Consider the following 21017-nt stretch of genomic DNA (forward strand, 5'->3'; position numbering starts at 1 on the left):
CGCAGGGCCCCGAGTTGCTAGGAAACCGCCCCACGCTATGGAGCGCCGGGTCCCGGCAGCCGAGAGGCTCCGAGGCTGCTCTCAGCAACAGCAACGCTCCGAGTAGCGTGGGCGGGACATTGGTGAGGCATGAAGTCACCGCGGCCCACACTCGCTCTTTGTTTTGCTCACTCCGGCTCTTTCTCTGCCCCTTGACTCTGCTGGTTGCCATTCCCATAGTTCACATGAACTCCTGAAGCGTAGCCGTACAGCAGGACTCGCACGCCCTGTTCTTTTCCCTCCCTCCCCGAATTCCTGCACCCTAACGCGCGCCTACCGGGGGCAGAGCTCGCTCCGAGCGATCAGCAGCTGCGCGCTAACCCCAGCCTCTCGCCCCCGCTCTGCGCACTCCTTTGTTTGGAGATACTCGGCGCTCCGCAGCTGCCGCCTGCAGAGCGGACTCCGGGAGCCTCCCCCCCACCTCCAGCACCCTCTGTTCTGCGAGCGCGCACTGCCTACTTCGCTTACAGAGTTAGGAGCTCATCCTTTCTCCCACCCCAAGACTGTCCCGCGTCTCCCAAACACTCGGAGACTTGACCCGTCCAACCAGGTTAAGGTGAAATATGCTGTCGTTTCCAGTCTACAGGAGCCGTACTGGAAGCCGCTGGCCGAAATTTCTCGGAGAATCTATCCTGGGCTGGGCAGCCCTGCTCTTTCCAGGGTCTGGTAGTGGCGGCTCTGGGCGTTTGCTAGTTATCTGGGGTCTTTTGACCTAAAAGTCAACTTCCCAATAAACATAACCAAGAAGTTACAAAGGCCAGCGAAACGGGAGAGAGAAGCGAGGGAGGGAGGTGGGATGGCATTTCTGCTGCTTGCAGATCAGAAATGTAGCTGCCTGCGGGAAGGGGTGTTTTGCTGCGCATCTGTCGAGAAGCTAAGCGCCTCATTGGGTCCTGTCACTAACTGGCTAGGCCGAGGGAAAAAACCCAGTCCTCCGCATTGAAAACAAGGCATTGTTTCCAATCTCACCAAGAGTGATGCTTCTCTTTTACCTCTAGGGGCAGGAGTGGTTCGCTCTGGTGAAGTCTGGCCTCTTGTTTCCCACTAGCTGCCTACCAACCTCTTTCAGAGCAGCCTCCCCTTACAGGCATCAGACCCTTCCAGCCAGGTCAAGGTGAAGTATGCTGGAGTTTCCCTCTGTACTCTTGCTTAATAGTTTCCATCTCCATATTTGAGTAAAAAACAAGTAGGAGGCTTTTTTTCTCTCTTTTTTCTTTCTGTTTTCTCTTTGTTAACTGAGTGAATGGAAAGTACCTGATTAATAAGCCACAACATTGAAAACTCCCCCTTTCAGGTGTGGATTGCACATTGAAGCCCACAGAATTAGCTAAGCAGACCAGGAACCCAGTTGGAAAATTACAAGTGCCCTGGATCTACAAAGCAGGTTTTTTATTGCTTTTTTTTTTTTTTTTTTTGAGGAGACCAAATGAATAGTTCAAACCTGAAAAACTGGTACTTGTAAGCACAGCTCCACTATAGGCAATGTATTCTAAATATGTACAGTGAAATCCAGCTCAGTTTCATTATTTATTTTCTTTCCTTAGTTCCAACTTTAAACAACTATATTTTTGCTTTTTGTGGTCTTAAAGGAAAGGCCGGAGAAGTGGCTGGATGGGGGTGAGGACTTGAAATTTAGACACAAAATGAACACATTCAAACTCTAATTAATACTCTTCAGTGGGGTAGCATGTGTATTTCCAGAGATTATTTTACAGTCCAAAGGAATGCAGCCACCCTTGAGACAGTGAAGTGCTATAATAATTAAATGATTAAATTAAAATAACTACCAGAATTGAAAATTAAATACCTAGATACTGCCCTAGCTGGTTTGGCTCAGAGGAAAGAGCATCAGCCAGCAGACTGAAGGGTCCTGAGTTCGATTCCTGTCAAGGACACATACCTTGGTTTCAGGTTCCTCAGCCCTGGTCGGGGTTCAGACAGGAGGCAACCAATTGATAGGTCTCTCTCACATCGATGTTTCTCTCTGTCTCTCCCTCTCCCTTCCACTATCTCTCAAAATCAATGGCAAAATAACCTCAGGTGAGGATTAACAAAAAAATAAAATACCAAAATACCATCACACTTCTATTAGAATGGTCAAAATCCAAAACATTAATAGGACCAAATGCTCATGAGGATGTGGAACAACAGATACTCTCATTCATTGCTGGTGGGAATGCAAAATTGTTTAGCCACTTAGGAAGACTTTTGTGGTTTCTTATAAAACTAAACACTTGCCATATAATCTAGCAATTGTTCTCCTTGGTGTTTATCCAAAGGAGTTGAAAACTTATATCAATACAAAAACAGAATCTTTAATTCATAGTTGCCAGAACTTGGAAATAACCAAGATGTCCTTTCATAGGTGAATGGATAAATGACATAAATGGTATGTTTAGACAATGGAATGTTATTGAGCACCAAAACAAAAGGAGTTATCAAGCCATAAAAGACATGGAGGAACTTAAATGCATATTGCTAAGGAATATAACCCAATGTGAAAAAGCTACATCCTATATGATTCTAACTACATGACATTCTGGAAAAGGCAAAAAAAAAATAGAGATAGTGAAGAGATGTTTTCCAGAATAAGGGGGGAAGGGATAAATTAATGGAGCACAGGGGATTTCTAGAGTAGTGAAATACTCTATAATACTACATTGGTGGATACATGTCATTGTACATTTGTCAAAACCCATAGAATGTACAACATCAAGACTGAACTCTAATGTAAACTATGGCCTTTGAGTGATAATGATATGTCATTGTAGGTTCATCCATTGTTATAATACTGCTTTTATGGGATGTTGACAGTATAGGAGGTTATATGTGTGGAGGAGTAGGAAGTATATGGGAACTCTCTATATTCAATTTTGCTGTGAATCTAAAACTACTCTAAAAAAAATAGTCTATGAAACACACACACACACACACACACACACAAACACACTACCAAATAAGATTATTGTGAGAATCAAAGTGGAGGTCATTGATGAAACATTATAGAAGTCATTTTCTCAAGGGTTTTTGCAATGCTAATTTAGATTATTTAAATTTTATACTATAAACAACTTTGAAAATGCATAAATGCTTACTTCAAGACTTCCATATTGTCATAAAAATAACTTCAAATATCTTTGCTTTGCTTTGCACATAACTTTCCCTTTCTGGTAACTATACAATTCTTTACCCACATTGATAGATGTAATGAACATGTCTTTATATAGAAGCCTGTAATCCTAGCATTCTTTATGACAGTCTAGTTTTATGTCTCCTTAAAGCACATTGTTCCACAATCTTTTTGGCCTGAAGTCATCCTTGTACAGTTTGACATGAAAGCTTTACTAATTTGTACATGATAGAGTTGACATACTTAATACTGACTTTTATTTATAATTTAACATGTTTAAACTTACATGTAGTCAGGAGGTTAAGTAAATATATATGTTTTTAAAATTATTACTTTATTGCTCAGTACTCTGTGTAGCATTTTAAGGATCCATGACTAGTTCTCTCAAATAAAGGTATCTGCAGACATTATAAATACAACATTTCACTATTGACATAGTTCGTCTGTTGAGCCATGGTGGTATGTGGTCTGATTTGCACATCATTATACTGTTAAAGGTCTTTGCAAACTTCAATAACTCACAGTGAGTCCACGACTAACATTCCCCCTTTCAGCATTTTCTCATGATCACATTGCCTCTGGAGAATGAAGTCACTACAAATTTTAAATTATTCTAATCAAATTCACATGGTATTTTTATTCTTGGAATGCTTCCATTTTCAGCCCCCTTCTCCAATTTCAAAATTACTTCATGTTTCACCTTGAAGAATGTGACCTTTTAACATAGTGAGGAAATTCTTTGTAAATTAAGCATAGGATATTCAATTTAAACATCCATTTAATAAATATGTAAATATTTATTGAATGTTTAGTATGTGTAAAGTGATAGGTCTTATGGAAAGTACAAGCATCAGTAAAACTCAGTATTTTCTCAAAGATTATCTTACTTGGAAGTAATATGTAATAATAAAAATAGATGACTAAGTTGGTAAACAGAATAGCTCAAAATATATTCTAATATCAATAATAATTTTAACATTACACAAAATATACTTTGAAGTCAATGAAGGAAGAATAAATAATTTAATAATTTAATAAATGATGTTGGGACAATTTCTTAGCTATTTGTAAAAACACATTAATTTAGAAAGTTACTTTATACCAGAAGACATTCTTGATGGATTAGTGTAATATAATTTTTATTACTAATAAAACTCTTTTCTAAATGTGAAAATGATTTATCCACTTTAAAGAACAGATCAACAAATTTGATGATTTCTTTAAAACTTAGATGTTTATAAATATTTCATAAGCAGATAAAAATACATACCATAGAATATGTTCCTACAACTAAATCAGAAGATGTCTCCAGTAGATAAATGGGCAAAAGAGCATGAACATATGATTCAAGAGCAGGGAATACAAATACTTAAAACCTAAGAAAAGTTCAGCTTCATCATTTTAAAAAAATATTAATTTTAAAAATGGAAAGATTTACCCATTAAACTTTTCAAAATGACAATACTTAATGCTAACAATAGAGGGTTGAATAGGAACTCATTTATAGTGGAATGGTAAATTGGCTTTCTTGCAATCAGTTGCAACATGTAATTAAACCTTTAAAGTATTTGAGACACTAATCTTATGTCTGTGAAATCTGTCCTCTGAAAATTCAGAAATATAAGAAAATTTTATAAAGATGCACATTTCAGTATGATATGCAATCACAACAAAAATGCAATTGATATTTTCCATCAATCGAAACCTTTTCAAGCTAAAGTAGCAGAGATTATAAAGTTTTTTAGTATGTCCTAGGTATTATTCTGTCTAACCCCTATCTTTTATTAGTTTACAAATTACATTAAACCCACCTCAGTGAAAGGTCTCTAGTCTTTTCCTTTTTGTTTAAAGATTTTACTGCTCCTGTAGTTCAGACTTTACTCTTCCTTTTTTTTTTAATTCCCAGTCATCTCAATTCCACCTTGCCAAGAGATCTTTTCTTCTGAAACACAAATCTAATCTTATCCTTTAAAAACAACAACAAACTTCTATGGTTTATCTTATGCCTTTCCCCAATCGTTCTGTAGGTCTTTGGCATCAACTATGAAACCATAAATATTCTGGCCCCACATAATATTTCAAGTACCATTTTCCATGACATCTTCCTTCCCTCCAGCCAGCTCCATCTACCATGATTTACAGAACAGAAACCTGATTTTCTACAAGCACTTTACCTTGCCTTTTCATAGGCTTTAACCTCATCTCAGCTGACATGTTTTTCCCCAATTTCCTTCTCATTTGTCCTGTTTGATTGTCAAGAATCATTTATAATGACATGCCTATAACTGCTTTCTGAATTTCTCTAGACATAACTACAGTGCCTTTCATTTTTAAGTAATCTTAAATAAAAAGGTTTTCATTTAAAAAGTAATGTGTTTTTAGTATAGTAAATTTGAAGCATATATTGCATTTTCACGGTGAATTTTATTTATTTATTTATTTATTTATTTATTTATTTATTTAAATAGAGCTTTGCTCATACTGGATTCACCATTTTTGTTGTTAATATGCAGGTTGGGACAAACATAAGTTTATTGTTGTGAGGATGCTAAACACAGAGTTTATTCTTGTGTTTTTGTTTATAAATTTTTATAGTATTTGCCATATGAACAACTGTAAATCTACTTTTGCCCCACCCTGTAAATTCTTCATGAGTATCTTTCTATGTTATATGTTACTAGAGGCCTGGTGCACGAAATTCATGCATAGGTGGAGGGGGTGCCCCTCAGCCTGGCCTGTGCCCTCTCACAGTCTGGGACCCCTCGGCAGACATCCCTCTCATAGTCTGGAGCTCTCACAGTATGGGATCTCTTGCTTCTTAATGCCTGCCTGCAGTGGAGGCAGGAGAGGCTCCCCCCACTGCTGCTATGCTTGCTAGCCATGAACTCAGCTTCTGACTGAGCAGTGCTCCCCCTGTGGGAGTGCACTGGCCAGCAGGGGGCAGGTCCTGCATTGAGCATCTGCCCCTGGTGGTCAGTGTGCGTCATAGTGACTGGTCGTTTTGCTGTTTGGTCAATTTGTATATTAGGGTTTTATTATATAGGATTTCTTAGTGAGTTTGTTGTTCAGTTTACTTAAACACTCTCCTTGACTCCCCCAGATTCTTGGCATACTCAAAATTTGAGGAGAATTTATTAATCAAGGGGCTGTTTATAAACATGGGGACAGGGTGTTAGTGACAGTGCTATATCCTTGAACTAGAAACTGTTGGGACACACATCACTATCTTTAGACTTCAGAGGGAAAAAGAAGGGTGCATTACTGAATTCTAGAGAATTTGAGTGCGTGAATACCACCTCACAAGGTCTGTCACCTTTGTTCAAGAGTTATAGTAAGTCTGAAATAAACTACCCCTATTTCATTATTTTCCACTTTTCTGATTTCCTATCAAGACACGCTATTGGTCAAGCCTATCCCCAAGCCAGAGGTCTTGGAGCCATAGCTAGAGTCCAGAAAGGCTGGACCCTCAGGCATAGAAAGCAAAAAGTAGTGGGAAGCTGGTGCAACAAATGAAATATACCTGGCATGTTCTTAGTATGGGAGGTGGATTGTTTATCATTTTGACCAGACTATCTAATAAAAGAATAATATGCAAATTAACCATCACTTTGCTATACCCACAAGCCACGCCCACCAGCCAATCAGGATGGATATGCAAATTAACCCAACCAAGATGGCTATGGCCACTGAGTGAGCAGGAGGTTTGGGTTTCCCCGGCAATGGAGGGAACCAAACTCTTCCAGGCCCAGGCCTCCCCTCAAGGCTACAAAGTTTCAATTGTAGAAGATAAATAAATCCCAACAAAAATGGTGGCATCCATGGAGCTGGAGAAAGCAAGAGGCTTGAGTTGCTCCTGGCGATGGAGGAAGCCAAGCTTCTGCAGCCCAGATCTGCCTTGGTCTCCACTCAAGGCTACAAAGTTTCAATTATAGAAGATAAATAAATCCCAGATCTCAGGGCCTCCCCTTGGGTCTCTGGGGGATGTGGCTGGCCTGCAAACCACCACAGGCCCCTCACCCAGGCCATCCCATGCCCCAAGGAAACTCCCACCCTTATCCTGGATACCCTTCAGGGCAAACCAGCCAGCCCCCACCTGTGCACCAGGCCTCTATCCTATCTAATAAAGAGTGATATGAAAATTACTATCACTCCAACACACAAGATGGCTGCCCCTATGTGGTCAAAGATCTTGCCCCCATGTGGACACAAGAAGGCCACCACAAGATGGCCAGCTGGAGAGGGCAGTTGGGAGGGACCAGTCCTGCAGGGGAGGTCAGTTAGGGGTAACCAGGCCAGCAGAGGAGGGAAGTTGGGGGCGTCCGGGCCTGCAGGGAAGGGCAGTTGCGGGGGATCCAAGCCTGCAGGGCAGAGCAGTTGGGGGAGACCAAGCCTGCAGGGAGGAATAATTAGGAGAAATCAGGCTGGCAGGAAAATGGTTAGGGTGTGATCAGGCTGGCAGGCAGAAGTGGTTAGGGACAATCAGGAAGGCAGGCAGGCGAGTAGTTGGGAACCAGCAGTTCTGGATTGTAAGAGAGATGTCTGACTGCCCATTTAGGCTGGATCCTACTGGAGCCGTAGCTGGAGTCCAGAAAGGCTGGATCCTACCAGGATCGGGCCTAAATGGGCAGTCAGACATCCCTAGAGGAGACCCAGATTGGAGAGGGAGCAGGCTGGGCTAAAGGACAATCCCCCCTCCCATGCACAAATTTTGTGCACTTGGCCTCTAGTTTTAATAATTAACATATTTGCATGAATCTGAATTTAAATTCTGAAACAAGAGTCTTTTTTTAGGAAAATTCTTTCCAAGGTGAAGTTACTGGGTCTAAGATTTGATAACATTCTCAAACTTTCTGATACTTCCTGCCATACATCTGCTTTTCCAAAGGACCCAGAAAAATAAGGATTACATGACTTGATGAGAAACTTTGCCTAGTTAAGATCCCAACCCTGGGGAATGATTGTGTCCTTGGAAATGGCATCTTAAGGCAAGCTCCAAGCAGGAAATGGAAAGTAGTTAAGCTGGATAATTAAAACCTATAGGGAAGGTTTTATGGAAGGGAACAAGTGATAGGGCATATAACAGTGGGAAGATGTTAGCACCCTAAGTTTGAAGGGTCAAGAAGAGGTAGTATTGCAAGGAACTCTTACACAGAGGACACAGGGGAGCTGTATAAAGAGTGTTTCCAGATAGAAAGAAGAGAGCCGGTCAGTGAGCCAGCAGGAAAAGAGCAGGGCAAATAAAAGTCCCAATGTCAATTTCTTTCTATCCTCCAAACTCCTGCCAATGCCTCAGATGGGCCAAACCCAATAGAAGCCAGAGATAAGTAACCTTTTAATGCAATCTATACTGGCCAGCATCCTGAAAGGGTAGAGAAGGGAGCTGGATTGGCAAATGGAAAATATCTAATACATTTCACTTTAAGAGAGATCAGATGGCCAGGGGAAAGGAGATTGGCTTTATTAAGATAGCCATAATCTATCTTGGCAATATTAGCAAAAGAAATATAACAATTGCTCTTTAGTCTAAATTTCACACTTTTGCCTAATAAGTGTTTGTATTGCTGCTAGCTAAGTTCCCTTGCCTCTCAAATATACCCCTGTTTGCTTGGATTTCCTGGATCTTCTTAACTGACTATTAAATACAAGTTTCGGAATGAGAAACAAACATATCAGTTTTGTTTCGCCCTCATGCTATCTGCCTATAGAGTGGTTTAAAAATTGTTGGTTTTGCCCTCGCTGATTTGGTTCATTAAAAAGACACCAGAGCTTGAAAAGTCATCCCCAAACCTTCTTGTTCTTTCCTTATATATTTAGGCCACAAGACAGAAGATTCAAGGAACTATTAGAAGACACATAATTTATGTTTTGAGGAAGGTAGAAAATCATTTTTGCTAATCAGGAACCTGACCCTTAGACTAAACAGGATTCACAGAAATAAAAGTCTTGGTAGGACATGTTAGATTAAGTGAGTGATTAAAGCTTTTGAAGTAGAACACAAGAAGTTTCCTTAAGACTTGGTCATCCCGAGACCTAAAAGAACCCAGAGCAAACAGAGTCAGGAAGATAAAGACTGTTACAGATGTGGAGAGTGGCAGATGTGAGGTCGAAGTGCAGGTATGAGTGAAAAGGTTAAAGGTAAAATTAAGAGTTTTAATAAGATGAATAAACCTGAGGATCTAAAGTATAAAATGGTGACTATAGTTGAAAACATTACACTGCAGAGCAGAGACAAAAGAATAACTACCCCTATTTCATTTTTCCCCACTTTTCTGATTTCCTGTCAAGACACCCTATTAGCCAAGCCCATCCCTAAGCCAAAACTATTCAGAGGTAGTTGGAAGTATAGGTTTGAAGCCTAAAAGAGAAGTAGAAATATTATTGTAGACTTGGGATTAAAGATATGCATTCTATGGGGGACTATATATCAATAGAAGGATTATAGAATACGGCCAAGAAGAGGTATCTGGGAAACATAACAATTGAAGGTTGAGACAGGATAATCAGTGGAGCAAAAGAACAATGATACTAGAGGCTCACTAATAGAAACCAAAAGAGCTGAAACATTTCTAAAAGGAAGGAGGTCAAATGCTACAGAAAAATCAACTACCACAAAGGCTTCCAGTTCTCTACTGTATTGGAATCCAGGAGGTCACTGTTATTGCTAGGGAGAGCATCCTCCATGACGGACATGTTAGAAGCCCGAGAACAGTACATGAACAAGTTGGAGATATCTTTTGAGATGCTGAAAAGAAGTCAGAGAGTTAGCTTAGAGGATGAGACTTCTACATTTCTCAAAAAATCTTTATGTATACTGTCATATTTCATATTTTAGAAGATAAGTATGAAAGCTTTTGTTTGGGATCACAATTTTATCTAATAAAGAGGGAATATGCTAATTGACCCTTAACCATCAGAAAGATGGCAGCACCCACAGCCAATAAGGAGGGAATATGCTAATTGACTGCCACTCCCTCAAAATGGCGGCATCTACAGCCACAAGATGGCAGCACCTAGTCCCCTCAGCTCCTCCAGGGGGGCAGGTGCACAACAAGGCTGAGCCTACCCCCCCCCCCCCCCCCCGCCCCCGGCGGGCTCAGTCACTCTGCATGCTGTCTCTGGAGTCCCCCAACCCCCTTAGCCCCCCAACCGCCCAGGGCCAGCCTGAGGTGCAGCAAGCCTTGGGTGGCAGCTGTCCAGCCACCCAGAACTGCCTGAGGCTCAGGTAACCGGGGCTGGCCGAGGCTTGCCCTACCTGCAGTGGCAGCAGCAGAGGTATGATGGGGTGTCACTTTCCCCTGATCACTACCTCTGAGGTTTCCCAGACTCTGAGAGGGGGACAGGCCAAGCTGAAGGACCACCTCTCCAGTGCATGAATTTTCATGCAGCAGCCTCTAGTATAAGTCATATTGAAAAGACCGCTTTCCTGTCAGCAGCTTACCTGAGAGAAGCAATTGATATTTTAGATTTCAATTTAAGAGGAAATACTATATATAAAACTTGAATTAAATATTACTAATCGAGGCTTTTATAATACACATGAAAAATTGAATACTAGAAAGGTAAAGTGACTTAAAGTTGCTCAACTAATTAGTGACAGGCAATATCACTTAGTTTTGATAGTTAGATTTGATTTTCATTTATTAAGTACATCTGTGTGCTAGGCACTATGCTGAGTACTATCTACTTATGTTATCTTTTAATCTTTAAAACTAATTATTACATAAGTTCTATTATTACTAACATTTTGGAAAAGATAAAACTGAGTCAAATGAGATAAAATAGCATGCCTAAGATCACATTGTAAATGGAGGACTTAGGATTTAAACTTAGGCAATCTGAGTAAAGGGCTAATGGTATTCATCATGACCATTTTCTAGCAGATATAGCACACATACTGTTCAATTAACATTGAAATTATTATGTCTCTAATATAGAGAGGAAGCAAATTTTAACATTAAAGAGTCTTTCTGGTTTTGACTTTAGTGGGAAAGAATTAAAAACAGAAAAGCTACAACTCGATAATTATTAAAAATTTTAATTTATTTGCTGAAGCTGGTTTGGCTCAGTGGTAGAGCGTAGGTCTGCGGACTGAGAGGTCCCAGATTAGATTCCAGTCAAGGACATGTACCTTGGTTGTGGGCACATCCCCGTTAGGGGGTGTGCAAGAGGCAGCTGGTTGATGTTTCTCCCTCATCGACGTTTCTAGCTCTCTATCTCTCTCCCTTTCTCTCTGTTAAAAATCAATAAAATATATTTTTAAAAAATATTTAAATTTTTTAAAATAATTATTGGTGTTTTCCTTTGACAATTACATTTTGAAAAGAAAATTGCAGTTGTTTTGTTTTAAACTGCAAATGTAATGTAATAATAACATGTTCAGAAAAGCTTATTGTCATGATGTAATAATATATTTTTGCCAAGGTAATTATTTAATAATAGGCTATTTCACATTTTTTTCCTTCTCCATCCAGGTCATCTGAAGAAGAAAAAATAAGCAGACGTTCATCTGCTTAGTATCAGAGACAGATGGCAATGCATATGCCTCACTAGTGTTTATCAGAGTGTGGATGACAAAAAAAGTCCTAAATTATTTAGAAGATTAACCTCAAAAGGAGGTTAATTGACAACTTTGACAACTTTGACAATCCTATTGACAACTTTAGTCAACATCTTGAACTATATAAATTCTGTATGAATGATCTAATTTAGCTCGACACTCCAGTGGTAAAATTCTATAAATATTACTGATGTTTTTATGTCCTCCTTAAGTAATTAATGAAAAATATAGTAAATAGAGCTGATATTAGGTGGAGATATGTATAGCAGACTGAGCCCATTATATAAGAATTGGCTGTTCAGCATTTACTAAATGGTACTGTTTACTGTCTTAACAAGAATGAACTAAGCCTTAGGGTTTGCTTCCATCCCAAATAAGTGCAGAAGGATGAAGTAAGAGTCTGGCACCAGATTCTTTTCTTGCCAGAGCATGATAGACTGCGAGTGAGAGCATGAAGACCAAAGGTTCTCAGTGGAGCAAGGAGGAGAGGGGTGCCCACAGAATCCCCTGCCAGGATTTTCCAACTTCACTGTCTAAACTCCACCAACACTTCTCACCAAGTTAGGAGTCAGAATCTCCAGGAAAATAGGCCAATATTTCTGGTTCTCATATTTAGTTATACATTAGAATCATCTAGGTGCTTTTAAATATATTTTATTGATTTTTCACAGAGAGGAAGAGAGAGGGATAGAGAGTTACAAACATCGATGAGAGAGAATCATCGATCAGCTGCCTCTTGCACAGCCCCTACTGGGGATGTGCCCACAACCAAGGTACATGCCCTTGCCCAGAATGGAACCCAGTACCTTTCAGTCCACAGGCCGACACTCTATCCACTGAGCCAAACCGGTCCTGGCCATCTAGGTGCTTTTAAAAACTACTGGCATCAAATATTTTTTTGAATCAGAATCTAGAGTTGGTATAGAGTTAGTACTTTAAAATACCAAAATACAATAGTAAAAATAAGAATTTCAGAAAAAAATTAAAATTTGACAAATTTTTCTAATTGGACACCACAACTTCACCTATATAGCTTTAAAATCCTCACAGATAATTCTGATATTCTAATTCTGTGCCAACGCCCTCAAATACACAATTTTCTCAAGTTATGGCTTGAGAACTCAACCTATGTGATGGTGAAGAAAATTATGTTGGTGAGAATGGAGTACCTCACTGATGGACTAGATCTGGGCCTAAGTTTCTCAACCTCTGCACTATTTAGGCTTCATAATTCTTTGTTGTTGTGGGGAGGAACTATGCTGTATATTGTAGGGTGTTTACCCACCATCCCTAGCTTCTACTTACTAGATGTCAATTGCATTTTCTCCCCAGTTGTGACAGTCATTACATGTCTCCAGAAATTGCCAAATGTCTCCTGGGAGGCAAAACCATTCCTGATTGAGAACCATAGATCTAGGAAATAAACTAAAATGAGACCTAGCAAGGAAGTCTGGGATGGATCTGGCTGGTTAGAATCAGATATCCTTAAATGCAAACTGGAATGCATGAAGGTTTATCTAGGGCTTTATGTTTTATCCAAAGAAGCCTTAGAAATATTTGGAATTTGTTCTAATTATCTATTCCTCTGTAAAAAGCAAACAAATCACCACACTTCAAACTTAATGGCTTAGAACAGTGACAACATTAATTTTATTCACAAATCAGAAATTTGGCCTTAACAAGGTGAGATAATTTGTTTTTGCTTTACTTGGATTGCTCAAATGTTGATGGCTTGAATCATCTTAGTCTTCAATCACATGTCTGGTGGTTGATGGCTGGCTGTTGACAGGGGTTTCATCGGGAGTTATAGCTGAAAGGCCTGCACGTGGCCTTTCCTTGTGTCTGCTTAGCTTTCTCACAGCATGGTGGCTGGATTCCAAGGGCAACTCTCCCAAGAGAATCAGGCGGAAGTTATGTTGCATTTTATTCATTGGTCTTGGAAGTCACACAACATCACTTCCACTATAGTCAAAGTCTGTCCAGATTCAAGGAGAGAAAACATGCACCCCCTCTTTTGGTGGAGAGATGGGGTGCATGTCAATGTCACCTTAAAGGAAAAGCATAAAGGTATGTTTGTTCAGTCATCTTTGGAAAATGCAATCTGCCACAAAGTTGAAAAGGCAGATCATTTAGGATTGCTTACCTGGAGTCTTATGACAGTGCTATCTAAAGATTCTTCTAAGGACCACCTATAGCAATAAGTTGGGGAAAACGTGTTTCAAATGACAATTTCTGGATTTATCTCTTAAAGATTCTCACTTGGCAGGTCAGCTTTAGGCATCTGATACCTGGTTTTTCAAGAAGTCCTCAAAATAATACTTGTGCGCCTTAAGATCGTTGTTTGTTTATACAGATGCTTTAATCATCTTCACATTTCTATTACATATTTATTCATTTTCTTCTGTGAAACAAGGTGGTGTGATACAGAGAGAGCTTTGAGGAATGTAGCTTTCAGAGAGCTGTTGTAAACATGCCTTCGTATTTGTAATATGCACATGTTACTTGTCAAAAGACACTTTGAAAGTAGTGTTGCTGATTGGGGTTTTGTGGACATTTGATTTGTTTTCATTTCCATGCATGTCAAAATGAAAAAGGGAAAGAGATAACATTATAGTACAAGTCAAGAAATTTGGGATTTTTTTTTAGTTTAGTTTTATGGTCAAGTTTTATGTTACATTTGAAAACTATATTTTAAGCTTCAAAACAAAAACAACATTTATAACGATGCAGCTGAAGTTGCGTCTTTAGGACAGATCCTTTTTAGAAACTTAAAAAGATAATGTATATGGTAATGTGAATTTCTTTTTCAAGGAGCATCTTAAAAAATGTGGGAAATAAAATGCTAGCATAGGGCATCTCCCTGATTTGAATTTTGCTGATCAAGCAATGACCTAAAATATTCATGTGAAAACAGTATGTAAAAAAAAACAAAAAAAACCTCTCCAAATCTTTGTCCAGTCAAAATAGAATGCAAAAGCTCATATTTTACTTGGAGTCTACTACTATTAACTTGCCTGAAAATCTGATAGCAGGGTTCCCAGCTTTAGAGGAGAGGAAAGATATGGAGTGAGGATGGGGAGCTACAGTTGGCACAATGAGAACTAGCAGCAACTGAAGCAACATCAACAAAAATTTAATTATTTCAAAGCAGATTCGTTTTCCATTTTTCAGAGTAGAGAAACCCTTATTTTTTTCTCACTACATTTAGAGATACCACTATATTACAGAGACACAGCAACTATTTCTCAATATTGTAAGCCTGAGTTTTGAAAAGTTTCATTTATTTAAAATATATTCTGTTTAAGAGATCAGAGAAATATTTAACAGTTTTAGAAAAAAAATCTATTTAATTGGATAAAATTAAATTAGCTTTGATGCTTTTAATACAAACTACCATTATTCATAAAATTTTTTTTAGATTACTTTATTTGAAGAATATGCTAGATAATGTGTTTTTTAACTGGTGTAAAAATAGGTCATTCTAATTACTTACATAAAACTATTGTTTTTGCTAAATTAAAGCTTAGGAGTGATATAAAATCTAATTTATCTATTTAAATCTAATATGGAAATCTATATCAGCATTTCAAACTATATTTATAACAGCAAATGATAACAAGCTGGGAAAGAATGGCAGAACCAAGTGGTTATCTGACCTACCACCAAGTCCTACTGAGTATAGATCCAAAATTCATCTCAAGTGTGTTCACTTCTCTGTGCCTCTGCTGTCACTACCCTTGTCCATGTCACCACAGGTCTCCCATCTACATTGATGTTCTAGACTTCTGTCTCCATCTTCTCTTGGCTGTCTCCAATTTCTTCTTGCTATGATTGTTTTTCATTTTATTTAAAATAAAACCCAAAGTCCTTAACCTACACAGTTGGGTTCCTTCTTATTTCTCCAAACTGCTCTTGTACCTCCCTCAATATTTTGGCCTTTACACAAACTGTTCCCTCTACCCCTCTCTAATCTTGTCAGAATTGGCTTCTTATTCTTTACTAGAGGCCCGGTGTACCACATTCATGCAGTTCGCAGTACGGGAGCCCTCAGGAAATGTCTGACTAAGACTTCAGTTGGACATCCTTAGTGCTGTCATGGGGGTGGGCTGCTTCGCCAGCCATCAGTCTGGCTTGTGGCTGAGTGGTGCCTAAAATATATATATTTTTAATTAATAAGTAATGAATAGTGATCTATAAGTAAAATAAGGGCTAAATAAATGGAATTCATAATGGCAAATATTCATGCTAATAAAACATGTCTACACATCTAAAAATTATTTTGGTGATCTATAAATGCTCTATGTATATGGATTTTGAAATGAGAAGTTTGTAGAGCTCATCTCTAACTTTTCACTATGATATAATAGCTCACAATAGTTTAATTCTCAAAGCATGACTTTGTCAGAATCCAAGTAGGGGTTGGAGATAATGTGCTTAATTGAATAAAATATTTTTGGGGAGGAAAAAAAAAATTGAGTGAGAGACTAGGATATGTTGCATGAAATTATTAATTCTTTTACTCCATTTACCCTCAAGCAAATCATGGGATTACACCTGTCATTAATGTTATTTGTAAAATTTGAAGAGTTTAGCATATACATTGTATTTAGCAATGGTTCTATAAACATCAGTTTGATTGAATTTACCTTGGAAAGTTGTAAATGAGAAATATTTCTTCTTGTTTAGACTTCTAGATTCATGTCATGGCATCTGGTTAATGATAATTCTAATTTAGATTCTGACAAAAGAGAAGTCAGTTTCTTCATTGGCAACTGGTGCATGCTTCTTGAGTCAGAGATCGTGACTTAAATATTTTCCTATTTCCAAGATGAGCTTCAGATTGGCTTTGGTGCATACTATGGACACACTCTTTCTTGAATGAATAGAAAGATTTCAGACCATTTAGAGGATCTAGTTTAAATTGCTTTTGTATACAGAATAGATTGGGAAGTGGATTTAATTATATAGGCTGTTAATGTAAATACACAAAGTGAAAAAGACATACTGAAAGAAGTCTCTTTACCTTATACTTACATAGACACATGTGATCATATAACCAACAATTTTATTATAAAAGGAATGCACAGTAGGTCTTATGTAATATACAATAAGAAAGAAACCTTTAGGTGGCGGCCAAGAGCTATGATTATGAATTCCTTAGTTTGCTTTTGTGAGAATTTATGATCTTATTTGAAAGTAGTCATGTTAAATGGGCTATTTAAATCAGAATAATTCAGTACAAAGCAACTACAAGCAACAGAATTAGGCCTAGAAAGAAATGGATTTGAGTGTTAATATCATCAAACAATCAAACTTTAACTTTGATTAAATAACAGGAATTCTGAGTATGAGTACGAGTTCAGAAACTGGATCTGGTAAGATAATTGTTTGGTATTGAGACATGAGATTGGAATTAATTATCCTTGGCAGTTAAATAATTGTCTTAATCTTAAAAGAAATTATCTTTAAACAAAATGGTAGCAATTTAAGAACTCAGAGTGTAATAAAAATGTCAAAACTGTCCAGATGCTCATTGTGCAACTGGAAACTCCACTCAAAGTTGACACAAGGCCACAGAAAAAAAGGTCAGAGCTCTAACTAATTCTTGCAACATCTGCCAGAGGCTATGGCTTCTTGGAGCACTAATGCTTTTTCTTCCCTTCTTTCATTGCTCCTTGATATGAAAGCCTATGATCAAATCCATCACATTCTTCTTGCAGTTCTAAAAAAAAATAAAAAAAATAGAGAAATATTTATTTTAAAATTTTAAAGCATCATGATTTTGTGATGGTATGCACTAATTTTCCTTCCCTGCTTGTTCTTTTAATTAATATAAATGTCTACCAAAAGAAGAAACATTTTTAAATATTATTATTAGCTATTGCTTTATAGTAATTTTCATTTTAAATTTTTTCTTTAATGATTAATTCTGTTAGCATTTATGTTTGTGATGTATCCTTTTGACAACACTCTTAGCAGCACAGACTAAATTGGATATTTGCTTCCAATTAATCAGGACTTCTCTGATGAAGTTTCTCTAGGTCAATTCTTATCTACTTAAATAGCCCACGTGTAACCTCAACTGAATGAATATTCGGTATCGCAGAGAAGAAAAAATAATTACAAGATAAATTCAATACACATAGAGTTAACAAACTTTCTAAATGCAACAAGAAAACAGAAACAAACAAAAAAACACTATAGGAGAAACCACACATTATTATTTAATAATAAAAAAGAAGACAAGGAAAAGTGTGGGTTGGTATTAATAAAGAAAAGTTCCATAGAGAAGATAAATAGACTTGTGGTTTCCCAATACATTATTGAAAAAGTACACATCTTAATTCCTAAGAAATTCTAGTTCAATCATATATTTAATATTTCAAAACAATACTGAAGTAATATAGATGAAAGAGTAGCACTGAACATTCCTTATCTAAATATTCTTAACTACATTATCCTTCTCTCAGAAAACTCCTTAGTATGCTTCTGGATTGCATAGCAAGCTGCACAAGGAGAATTAGCCAGAAATTATGTATGTTTTCTAATAATATAAAGTTGTCTAGGAATAAAGTTTGGCTAAAAGTCTAGAAAATTATACTTATGGGATTTATGTGGTAGAAATGTAATATTTCCTATGTTTCAATAAATGTCTTTTAAAAAGATATTCCTGTGGCTATGAATTAAGAGAGTTGGCTCTAACCCTGGCTTTATATATGATAAAATTGTAGTCAGGATATTAGAGATATTGTGAGTTTAGTTCCACACTACTGTAATAAAAGGAATATTACAATAAAGTCACACAATTTTTTTGTTTTCCTAGTGCATATAAAAGTAATGTTTACAGTGTACTGTAGTCTATTAAGTATATGCAAAGCATTATGTCTAAAAAAATGCACATGCCTTAATTAAAATATACTTCATTGCCAAAGATGCTAATCATCATCTGAACCTTAAAAGAGTTACAATATTTTTGCTGATGGAGGGTCTTGCCTTGATTTTGATCACTGCTAACTGATCACAGTAGTAATTGCTAAAGGTTGGTATTGGTGTGGCAATTTCCTAGAATAAGGCAATGATGACGTTTTTCTGCATCACTCAGCTTTTCCCTTTATGAATGAATGAATTTGTGGCATGAGATGTTCTTTGATAGCATTTGCCCACATTAGAATTTCTTTCAAAATTGGAGTCAATTCTCCCAAACTCTGCCCCTGATTTATTAACTAAGATTATATAATATTCTAGATTCTTTTGTCATTTCAACAGTCTTCACAGCATCTTTACCAGGAACAGATTCCATCTGAATGAACCACTTTCTTTGCTCACCCATACAAGCAACTCGTCATCTGTTAAAATTTTATCATGAGATTGCAGCAATGCAGCCTCATTTACAGGTTCCACTTCAAATTCTAGTTCTCTTGCTATTTCCACTACATCTACAGTTAGTTCCTCCACTGAAGTTTTGAACCTCCTAAAATCATCTACGAGAATTGTAATCAACTTCTTCCAAACTATTGTTAATGTTGATATTTTGACTTCATCTTATGAGTCACAAAAGTTCTTATTGGCATCTAGAATGGTGAACCCTTTCCAAAAGCTTTTCAACTTCTTTGCTTACATCCATCAAGGAATCACTATCTGTGGCAATTATAGCCCAGTGTCATGTATTTCTTAATAAAAATTGAAAGTTAAAATTACTCCTTTATCCATGGACTGCAAAATGTTGTATTAGCAGGAATGAAAATGCACTAATCTCATCGAACATCTCTTGATTGGAGCATTTAATCCATTTATATTTAAAGTTATTATTGATAGGTACTTATTTGACGCCATTTTTATTCTTATACCTCTGTGTTCCTTCTTCGTCATCGAACATCTCTAACAGAGGGCTTGGGTGGTCAGGTACATTGTCAATTAGCAGTAATATGTTGAAAGGAATCTTTTTTTTCTTTTCTTTTCTGAGCAGCAGATCTCAGCAGTGGGCTTAAAATATTGCAAACAGATATGCTGTCATCCAGGCATTGTTGTTCCATTCATAGAGCACAAGCACATTCGATTTTGCATAATTCATAAGGGTCCTAGGGTTTTGGAAATGGTAACTGAGCTTTGGCTTCTACTTAAAGTCACCAGCTACATTATCCCTTAATAAGAGAGTCATCTTGTCCTTTGAATCTTTGAATCCAGGCATCGACTTCTTGCTAGCTATGAAAGTCCTAGATGACATCTTTTTCCAATAGGAGATTGAAAATCTGTTGTTTAGTGTAGCTACTTTCATTAATTATCTTAGCTAGATCTGCTGGATAACTTGCTGCGGCTTCTTCTATATTAGGACTTGCCACTTCACCTTGTACTTTCAAGTTATGGAGCTGTCTGCTGTTTTTTTAAAACCTCATCAGCCAACTTCTGCTAGCTTCAAATTTTTCTTCTGTAGTTTCTTCATCTCTCAGCCTCCACAGAATTAAAGAGAGTTGGAGCCTTGCTCTGAATTAGGCTTTGATTTAAGGGAATGTTGTTCCTAATCTGTACAGACCATTAAACATTTGTCCATATTAGCTATGAGGCTGTTTGCTTTTTTATCATTACTCTGTTCATAGGAGTAACACTTTTATTTTAAAATGAGAAACATGTGACTTCTTTCTTTCACTTGCAGACTTAAAGGTCATTGTAGGGTTATTGGCCTAATTTTAATATGATTGTATCTCTGGGAATTGGGAGGCATGAGGAGAGGGAGAGAAATGGAGGAATGGCTAATAGATGAAACAGACAGAACACATACAACATTTATCAATTAAGTTCTCCATCTTGTATGAGTTTAGTTTGTGGATCCCAAAACAATTACAATAGCAATATCAAAGGCCACTAGTGACAGATCACTATAAAAATATAATGGAAAAGTTTAAAATATTGTGAGAATTACCAAAATGTGACATAGAGACAGTAAAGTGAGCAGCTGAAAAATTGTGCCAATAGACTTGTCACAAACTATAATTTATAAAATTTATATCTGTGAAGCACTATAAAGCAAAGTGTAATAAGGTGGTATTCCTGTACATTGTTTCTCTGGAAGCATCCTTCTTCTCTGTAACATGAGAGAGAAAAGCAAGATGATTTCTAAGTTTCTTCCTAAGTGTAAAAATGTTATGTTTCACGATATTTTGAGAATAAACCAAACATTTATGATAGTAATTTTTTCTATCTGATGAGAACGAGCATAACATAGAATCAGTGATCATTGCAAAATGAACCCAGCTCCATACAGGCCCCCACATATGGGTCAAGAATGGCCCCACA

General features: G+C 37.5%; 1 long non-coding RNA gene across 2 annotated transcripts; it reads left to right on the plus strand.

Moving 5' to 3' along the window:
* Positions 1–459: 459 nt before the first annotated feature.
* LOC118714211 lies at positions 460–19416 on the plus strand. Of its 2 annotated transcripts, XR_004986513.2 has the most exons (4): positions 460–595; positions 1334–1423; positions 13577–13793; positions 18993–19416. It is a non-coding gene; the product is annotated as an uncharacterized LOC118714211 (long non-coding RNA). The 2 variants fall into 2 exon arrangements; XR_006740920.1 differs by lacking the exons at positions 13577–13793; positions 18993–19416 and adding an exon at positions 5197–5530.
* Positions 19417–21017: the final 1601 nt, after the last annotated feature.

The sequence above is a fragment of the Pipistrellus kuhlii genome, unplaced genomic scaffold (genome assembly GCF_014108245.1).
Source record: "Pipistrellus kuhlii isolate mPipKuh1 unplaced genomic scaffold, mPipKuh1.p scaffold_m20_p_10, whole genome shotgun sequence".
Lineage (NCBI taxonomy): Eukaryota > Metazoa > Chordata > Mammalia > Chiroptera > Vespertilionidae > Pipistrellus > Pipistrellus kuhlii.